Consider the following 9,735-nt stretch of genomic DNA (forward strand, 5'->3'; position numbering starts at 1 on the left):
GTTTTCATTACTTAATTATTCTCTGTACCTCTACACTAGTCTTTACATTCCTCTGCAATTTTGCCAGAGATGCACTGTGACATGTAACATGTAACCAAAGTACCTCCTTGATAAAAAATCAATTGTCTCCTAAAAATTACCTTACTAACACCATTAAACAAAAAGAAAATGTGTAAAAATGTGCATTTTTATTGTCCTAACTCACTAAAAAACACTCATCCCACATTGTTAGATAATGGTGGTTCCTAAGGTGTCAAAATACATCACTTTTTTAAAGTCGTTTGGCGTTTCATATTGATGCCACATGTGCCCTTTGGTGTTACTATTGGATGCTCCGATGCCATGGGAACAGTGGTGTCTGAAATTGGCGCAACAGATCAACTTTGGCATCTGTACAGGACAACAACGGTTAGGGTTAGGCACAAAAACTTAATTGTATGGTTAACCTACAAGATAAATTACAAGAAAAACCAAACGTACACTACAGTTCTGTACAGACAGTGATAATGCCACCCACCTGCTTCCTCAATATAGTATCCACATGCGCCACATTGTGTTACTATCATCATTAAAGTGCACAACGTCTCGCACTTAGAGCTGAGCTTTGGTCTCCTGTGGAAAAGTCCTGTGTCTTGTCAACCCGTTCCTCCTCAGAGTTAGCACAAGACTTCTCCACTAACACGCTAGACAGTGTTGCCATGTTGAATTTGATGGCCGTAGTTTTTATTAGGAGGAAATCATTCAGGATTTTTAGATGTCACCCAAACTATAAATATGAATGACTTCAGTATCAGATTTGACGAAAACTGTCATTGTAAATTTAGGAAGGTTATGCATTACATTGCTGTATTACAGACAATTGTAATGTGATTACAAAAACATGATACTTTGTAACCCAGCACCACCAACAATAGTTTTGTAGTCTAGTTGTTATTATCTAGTATCTTGTTATTCTGTATTCGGAGTTGATTTCATTACCACATCAAACTGGATGAAAAGACAGTTTTAATTAAATATGCAATACAATTATTAACCAGTATCAATAAATTACAATTTTTCTCTTCTCATTTTACCTGAGTGAGCAGTAAATGATTCATAAAAAATGATATTTAAATCTGCATTATCAATGTTTTTATAATAACAATGGATCAAATCATGTGTCTGCATGTATTGCTTATTAAGGAGAACCCAACGAGCATTATCCCCCAACTTTGTGGTTTTCCTGAGGTCCAAATGACATTGTAGTCTTGGTATCTTGGTATCTTGGGTATCTTTTATCTAATACAGTTATGATTGCTTAGGTTGCCTTTGTTTTATGTTAGATTTGCCTGGACAATCTGACATAGATTAGTACGAGATACACACAAAAAAGAAGAAATCTGGAGAGGGGGTCAGATTTTTCATAAAACTGTCAATGCATTAATCTGCTGCTCCAACTTCTATTTTTTATTGTCTAACTTGTACTGTAAACACCATGCACTCATGCAGACATTGGACCCTGTTAAAACATGGGCCAAAATCTTTTATCTAACCAACAGAATCCCCATCCAATAGATGATCACGTTTGCACTGTCTGCTGGATGTGTACATAAGCAACTGTTTGCTGACATGCTCAAATTTACAAGGTGATTATACAGCGAGATGCGTTTGCAGCTACCCCAAATTGGATAAATGTCTATTTTAGCAGCTTTGACATTGTTGGTCAGTGTTAATTCATGTAAAACTAAGAGGTTTAGATGCCAGTTTACGATGTTACAGGCTCTCTAACATGATTAAAATACTCTGGAGCTTTCACTACAGCCCCTCTCTGGGGCAGATTTCTTCTGCAGCATGAGTAGTGCAAGTGTCATTGGTTCATTTATAATTTGATTGATGGAGCTGAACACAAAATGAAGGACACTGCATTATGATAATGATACTTATGCATCATCTCCTTACAGATCAGGTCACGGCTTCTCTCTTCTTCTCATGTGGCAATAGAATCATTCATTTAATTGATTTTTCTATTGACAGAAAATTAATCAGCAATCTTTTAATGTGATCAAGGTAATTTGTCAAGAATATCTAATCTGATTATTCTTTGCTTTTTTAATATAATTTTTTATAATTTTTATATAATTTGAATGTATGTAAGGTTTTTACCACTGGTGAGATAGAATTACTAACTGAAGATATCTAGAAAGTAGGGGTGTGAATCTCTCCCTCAAATGATTCCCTACAAATAAATGGGCTGTGATTCAATACAAAAACACATTACTTTTGTAATGACACAATGAATGAGGGGTGCAGGGTGTCTGCTTCCTAAATCTGAATTGGGAGCTGCTTCCACAGGAGAGGAGCTTGATGGCTAAAGGCTCTGCCTCCCATTCTATGTTCTGGTAACCACAAGTAGGCCTGCATTCTGAGATCGAACTGGTCATAACATAGGTGATATGGTACTATGAGGTATTATAGATATGATGGAGCTTGACTATTCAGAGCTTTATATGTAAGGAAAAGGGTTTTAAATTCTATTCTAGATTTAATGGGAAGCCAATGGAGAGAAGCTAGTGAAGGTGAAATATGATCTCTCTTGCTAGTTCCAGTCAGCACTCTTGCTGCAGCATTTTGGATTAATTGCAGGCTCTTTAGGGAGTTACTGCGGCATCCTGAAAGTAGGGAATCACAGTAGTCCAACCTAGAAGTAACAAATGCATGGACCAGTTTTTCGGCATCACACGCAGGATGCTCTTAATTTCGGCAATTACTAATTACCTCATTACTGTACTATTTACTCCTATTTTTTATGCATGAATGAATTTATGAATTTATTACCTGTTAGTAAACAGTGATGTTTACTTACTGTATCAATGCGTCAAATATAATCCAGTAACATCATATATATTATTCTAGATTTTACTATTTTACAATACTTTTATACAGGCTAATGAGTAACACTTTAAACTGTTGTAACTTTTGATAACTAAAAAGTTTTTTTCAGCAACAGTAAACATTAATGCAAAGTAACATTACTGTGTCAACATGCTGCCTCACCTTATTACACAGTGCTGAGATGTGGTTTCCACTGAGAAGCTGCACAGTTGTTACTGTAAAAGTGCTACCGTTTGGGAGCTAATATCATAAATAACTTTATTTAAACACTAAACACGTGTTCTTGTGTATGATATAACTGAGTTACGGGGTAGTTTGGTGTAGTGCAGTCACTTGACACTGCAAAGCATCACTTTTTGATGGAATTAAAACTGATCTCTGTAGAAAGTCAACCAATGCAGATGTATCGCTCACTCTTGTATCGATTTTCCAATCTGTAGTGGTTAATGTTTACACCCCTACTATAAAGTTTGCATGGGGAAACAAAGACCAATTGATTAACTACAAAAGAAAAAAAATCTACATGTTTTTGAGTTTCAGGACTAAATGTTCTCAAAAGTCTACTATCTATCCACTATCTGTAAAGGGTTATTGTGCTCAGTGTCACGGGGGCTGCGGTCTATCCCAGCGTCAATAGACAAGAGGTAGGGTCCACCCTGTACAGGTCTCCAGTCTGTCTCAACACAGAGAGACATCACAAAGAACTGTTCACACTCATATTCACACCTTTGGGCAATTTAGAGTCACCAGTTAACCTAACATGCATGTTTTTGGATTGTGGGAGGAAACCTGAGTACCTGCAGGAAACCCTTGTATGCATGCCATGAACATGCACTCGAAACACAGTAAGGCTGCGGCCGGCCGGGACACAATCTGCGACCTTCTAGTTATGAGGGAGCAGTGCTAACTTTTTCACTACCATGATGCTCTATAAGTTTAGATTTTGAACCTATTATAATAGAACAAAGGATTCCCATGAAAAGGGCACCAGTAAACTCCATGTGACTCCATAGTAAAGTATGATGATGGCTTATTGACTTGAAAAAATCCAGTGCAGTCAGTGTTAGATTTAGTTCCAGCCAAGACATTTAAACGAATTTGTGATGTGATTTTTTTCCACAGAGCAACTCAGACTTACTTGTAATACATGATGACTCAGCAAATGTGTAATCATGAAAAGATAAAACCAGAGAACCAAGAGTTTAATCTGTGATTTCATACACAGTGTACAGCTTTGATTTGCTCCACTGACATGAACAGTAGACTGATCCTTCTTCCTGGAACATGTTTAGTGGGAGCCTCCTAGACGTCTTTTCAATTGTATTACAATCTGCTATTCATTGATACGACACACGGCAAAAGATTAAAGGACTAATCCTGTCCTTGACTGCAACTATTGGGAACAGAGATAAACACTTCCTAAAACTGTGTCACTGACCAGACAGCAGAACAATGTTAGCATTTATTTGGAGTATAAACAAGTCCAATATTCCCTTTACCTTTGGCTTTAGTTTGGTGCAGCCCAGCTCATAAGGAAAACATCAGCCATGCTAGGGGTTAGCTTTCTTCAGCAGATTGTTTTAGTACTGTATATAGCAAAACACTAGTACAAAGATTCCTGTCACTGGTTTTATTGTGGTTTCAAGGTCAGCAGGGAGTAATAACACCAGTGCACCAACCAAAATATAATAGAATAAAGAAAACTACAAGCTGGCTAAATTTAATGTAAACACTGTGCAATTTATAATATTCAGTATACAGTAATATACAGTAATGAGGAAGTAATTTCAAACCCTATCTCCCAGCCAGTTTCTTATTCTCTTCTTCATGATAATCCATACATTTATGTTAGGGGTGCATGAATAGTGGTCAAGCACACCCACCTTTCACTATGAAGCCATTATATTGTAGCACATGCAGAAGGAGGCCTGGCATTCTCAGCTATTCTGGAAATGGAGTACAAATATTTAATTAGACACAATGGGATTTGTTGTTTAGCACTAAATATAAACTAAATATGACCATGAGAAGTTTTTAAGGATGGGCTACAATGTAATTACTGTTCTGTTTTAAACTACTGCTAGTAATGTGGTTTTATGTTCCTTTAGATAGGTAATATGTTTATTTTATTTTATTCAATTTATTTATTTTGTCCTTTGCCCACTTAGAGCCTATCTTGCTCTATTATTTACTATATTCTATATAAACATCACAGCTATTTATTCAGTATGTGTGGCAACATAAAACTTTAGGAGGAAGGGTCCTTACGTCATTGGTACATTGAGCTGAGCATGTTCTGGAATTCTGTCAAGTTGCACTTCTATTTTAAATTATATATTTCTTCAAATGTCTGTCCGATAGAAAGGGTCTTTGGACAGAATGATGGACAGACATTTCATAGGCCAGAACCATAAAATCCGAAACCTGTCAATTGAAGAAAAAAATCAAAAGTCTGTCAATGCAGAGCAGGCATCCAATGTTCTGAGGAAAAAACAAAAAACATCCCAATAAACTAAAACAAATGCAAACTGAATTTAAACTTTCAAAAATGTCAGAGCTGTTTTCCAAAGTTGCCATCAGTGTTTTCACCATTGTGCAGCAATAACTTGCTGCAGATTAAAAGTTGTTAAATGTCTAAAACAGTTCAGTCCATTTCTGAGCCTCCTTCATTAGAGCAAGATTACCTTATACCAAGAGGTCCCCCATCCATTATCTCCTTTGGATTTTTGGCTCAATGATTGTTATGAGCTGATAAATTAAACATGCAGCATGTAGTTACATGGTTTGAGCTGCAAAAAGCTTTCAGCAAGTTGAACAGTATGTTATAGTCAGTTTTCCTGAAGAATATTATGACATGTTGCTGGGGAGGCTGAATGCTAGGAAAAGTAAACAATGCAGTAACCCCAGGGAGCTGTGTGTTCTGAGCTCAGCACTAGGCCGAGGATGTTTTTTTCTCTCTCATTTGATGTAGCTGATCAATAGCAGTGATTCAGCATCTGCTCTGGTGTCAGACATGCCAGGTGCTGAGATGTCTCCCTGTTCAGCTACAATAGAAATTTCAGTCCCAGGCTTTTACCCCATAGAGCCAAGACAGTTTCTTTAGAAATGGAAATCAAATTTGAAATTGAAACCAAATTTAATTGAAAAAAGAACATTTGGCATTGAAACATATTCACACCCACTTTACATCACAATTGCATGGGCACTGAAGAAGACAATGCATTGATAAATCAAACAGCTATTAATCTATTACCTTAAAAACCAAAACCAACCAATGTACCTTTCAGTAAAACATCCTGCAACACTTTTTTTCTTTTCATGCATTTCTTTTTTAGTTCAGTTTTTTCTTTCACATTATGAATTAAGTCATTTAACCTAAATTACCATATACATGTTTGTCACCACAGTCTCGTACGAAGCAATGAGGATTTATTTGAGAGGGTCTAGTTCCAATAGGATCTATCAATGACACTAAAATTACAGCTTGCGTGAAGAAATGATTTCTCCTAAATGGTGACATTAGATTAGATTTTTAGTTAGGTTAAAGCTCAAAATAAGAATGTTTTATTTAGAAAAAAAATCCTTTCCTTAATGTTTTGCTACGTATGTTGACGACATTGTTGAATAATAAAAATAAATATAAATATTGTGGACAGTAATGAAAACGCCATAGGATCTAGTGGCTAAAAAATACATATATCTTTTTTATTGATTTGTTTTTTTGCTTCACATGCTAAAATACCAGCATCAAATCATAGAATAAAACTTTCACTGGGTTAAAGCCTCACTGTATGTTGGATTCAGCGTGTGGTGTTCACCCTGCAGTGTCACATAACAAACATCGTATTCACACTGACATTGATAATTTGATTATATACTGCCATTACTGTTGGCCTGATGTAAACACCTTAACAAGGTTATATTACTCGATTGAATTGAGTGCTCAACTTATTAACATACCAATATGTTAGTTTGAAATTACTGTGGCATGTAAACAAGGTGTATAGCAAAAATCACCACCTGTACCTTTTTATGCAATAATATTGTGCTGTACCTGCACAACAAATACAAATAATATAGCTCTCATAATATTCAGCTCTCACCTTCATACCACAGAGTTAAGGTACAACATAGGGAACATATATGTAGTTGTGTATCATCTGTGTTTTGTATCTACTGTATTTAATTTATCTGTAATACTGTAAATGTCAGATCCATTCTTCTTAACATTTATTCATGTAATTATGAGTTGTCATTTTTAATTTTGCTATGTATACACATTTTCTCTGAACCAGTGTTCATTCATTAGTACTTTAACCACTACTTCCAGAGCCACAGTCAAAAACATGCCCATGCCCCAATAGAAATTGCCACTTATATACAACAAGAATCTGATGTAAAATTGCTCCCCCCTCTAGTGAACAGCAAATATACAAATCATTCTTATAATTGAACCCTGTAACTCCCTCTGACCTTTACCTGGCCTATTCAGAAACTGCAGTGTCACAGTTCTGAGGCTGGCTCATGTCGATCACTACTGTCTCTCCTCCCTGCTCTGATTCTCTCCTGCCTCCTTCTCTCTTCTGGCTCCTAATCAGCCTCACGCTGTTCAACTGTTGGCTTCCCCATATTAACCCTATTCAAGTGTTCCCCTCTGCCAGATCGTCTTCTTGCTTTTCCTGAGTCCTCAGTCGCTCTTTTGACCAAAGAATTCTGTGGGGTAAATTATCTCTCTGGTTATCTGCTCTGACTGTGCCTTTTCAAGGATTTTTGTGTTTTGCCTTCCGAGCGTTTTTGTTTTTTGTCTTGTATAAGACTTTTTTGAATTCCTTTCCATTGGCAGTGTTACCGGGGACGCCCCCTTTCTCACCAACCAGTAAGTGACTTTTGTGTTTCTGAATACCGACTAAAAACCCTGTGGATTATTTGTTTAGAAGTGGATTTTGCCCACGACCGAAGAATAAGAATTGTGTTTTAGTTGATATTTTCTGTTTGTTTGTTAATTTGTCTTTTTAGTTGTTACTCCTGTTATGTTTGTTCTTCCAGGTATTTCCAGCCACCTTTAGTTGTCTTTCTCCCTGGGCTCCAGCTGTCCGCAGTCCTGCACCCCCTGGTTTCTGCTGCTGCACCAGTCCCAGACCAGTAAGCTATTCTATTGTCCCTAGTAGTTTCCTGTGTCTCTACCTTTACTCACCCTGTCTCTTATTCCCCCTCAGGTCACCGGCCACCTCCTCCATGCACTCCCATTCTGAACCGCCACCCCTGCTGTCCCATCTGTTAAACTTATCACCAAATAAACAGTTGTTTGCCTTTCTACCCCTCCATGTTCTGCTCCTCTCTGGGTCTTACAAATCCCTCCCTGATATGCAGGCTAGATAAATGAATATGCAAATAAAAACAGATCCACATTCAGGTTTCTTATTTGTCTTTTTCATATTAAAATTCTTGCTTTGACTTTTCTTTTCTCTGTTTGTGTTTTGTAAAGCACTTTAATGACACCGGTGCTAGTTAAAAAGCTTTATATAAATAATCGTGACTTGACAGCCTGACTTAGCCTTTTCTTTTTTTTATATCAGAGCACAATGGTAGGATGCATTCTGACTGCACATTGAGTACAATAATACATTTATCTACAGTTTGCTCTGTTTCTTGCTGACAGATATGCTATTAAAAGTTTGTTGCCCAGTGCACCTTGCACATGAATAACTATCTTTTCTGTATTAAAACACACTCATGTAGCAATCTGCCAAGTACGATTGCGTTCAACTACCCAAACCATTTCATGAAAAACTCATTTTCAGCCTCTTAATTATTTTTCATTACAGTGGCGCTGAGGAGTAGATTGAAATTGGACAGTAATTGCCTGGCCTGAGTGGTGCAACAATCCTGATGCATCAGTGTAGATGAAGTGTGACAGGGAGACATCTCACCATTGTGCACTGCCCATTAGTCTGTTTCCTCCCTTCTGATCGCCTAAAACCCCCCTTAGATTTTGGTCAGTGCAAGGTCAGCGCTGCAGCCTTTTAAGAGAGGCAAAGTGCTGGCAGCAATCTGCTCGAAATGTTGATAACCTTGTCGCCAGCATTGCAACTGTCCTTAAGCGTGTCTGATTGTGAGTGACTGTCACATTGCAGTGCACTTTACCATTCTCCGGAAGCTGCCACTGGAACTAAAGGGGGCAGCTCCTGCAGGTTTAAGAAGGATGTGTTCAGCACAGCTTGTGAGGCTGCTGGTAGGATTATCTTTTTTCCCCCATCTGCGCTATGATAGAAAAACTTCTCCAAATGTACTATAGTGAGCAGTGCTGCCAATCAATACAGCTCTCTCTGCAAGAGGTAAAAAAGGGGTCTCTGCTGTCAGCTCAGCTTCAGTCCCCCTGCCTGTCTCAAAATCTGGGTTTATCCTCCCTATGGTGGTCAGTTACATGTGAGATAGCTGAAGTAAGAGTATAATACATGTCCATAAGCTTGGCACACAAAAGTGTGACAACTTCTGGCAAGGTTCAGTTTTGGAAAAAAGGTAGTAGGATTTCTAGAGGTAAAGTAAAGTAGCAGTTATGTACAGTAGTAGTTGGGGCTGTTGGGGCTGGGCCCCAACAGCCCCATAGCCCAATAGAATCAAATAACTATGCTCTGTATACCAAAGTAATATGAGAAAGTAGAATGCCTCTGGAAATTTGGGGTAAACTGACATTTACCTGTCAGCAGGTTGCAGGTATTTCTACAAATATTTTATAGTATTTTATAGTGGTATTAGTGTGTGGAAATAGGACAAGGTGTCATGGAAAGCCTCTTGTCAGACAAAATGATTTCACAAGTGGTATGCTAGCAGGCCCAGAAGTTCATTATTATGCAGTATTTTGAT

At 37.7% G+C, this 9,735-nt stretch overlaps 1 long non-coding RNA gene across 1 annotated transcript; it reads left to right on the forward strand.

The window, feature by feature from the left end:
• The first annotated feature begins 7,432 nt into the window (after nucleotides 1-7,432).
• Nucleotides 7,433-8,288, forward strand: LOC137102779 (uncharacterized). Its single transcript, XR_010911271.1, has 3 exons — nucleotides 7,433-7,747; nucleotides 7,918-8,013; nucleotides 8,088-8,288. It is a non-coding gene; the product is annotated as an uncharacterized lncRNA (long non-coding RNA).
• The last annotated feature ends 1,447 nt before the right edge of the window (nucleotides 8,289-9,735 follow it).

This window comes from Channa argus, chromosome 17, assembly GCF_033026475.1.
Source record: "Channa argus isolate prfri chromosome 17, Channa argus male v1.0, whole genome shotgun sequence".
Classification (NCBI taxonomy): domain Eukaryota; kingdom Metazoa; phylum Chordata; class Actinopteri; order Anabantiformes; family Channidae; genus Channa; species Channa argus.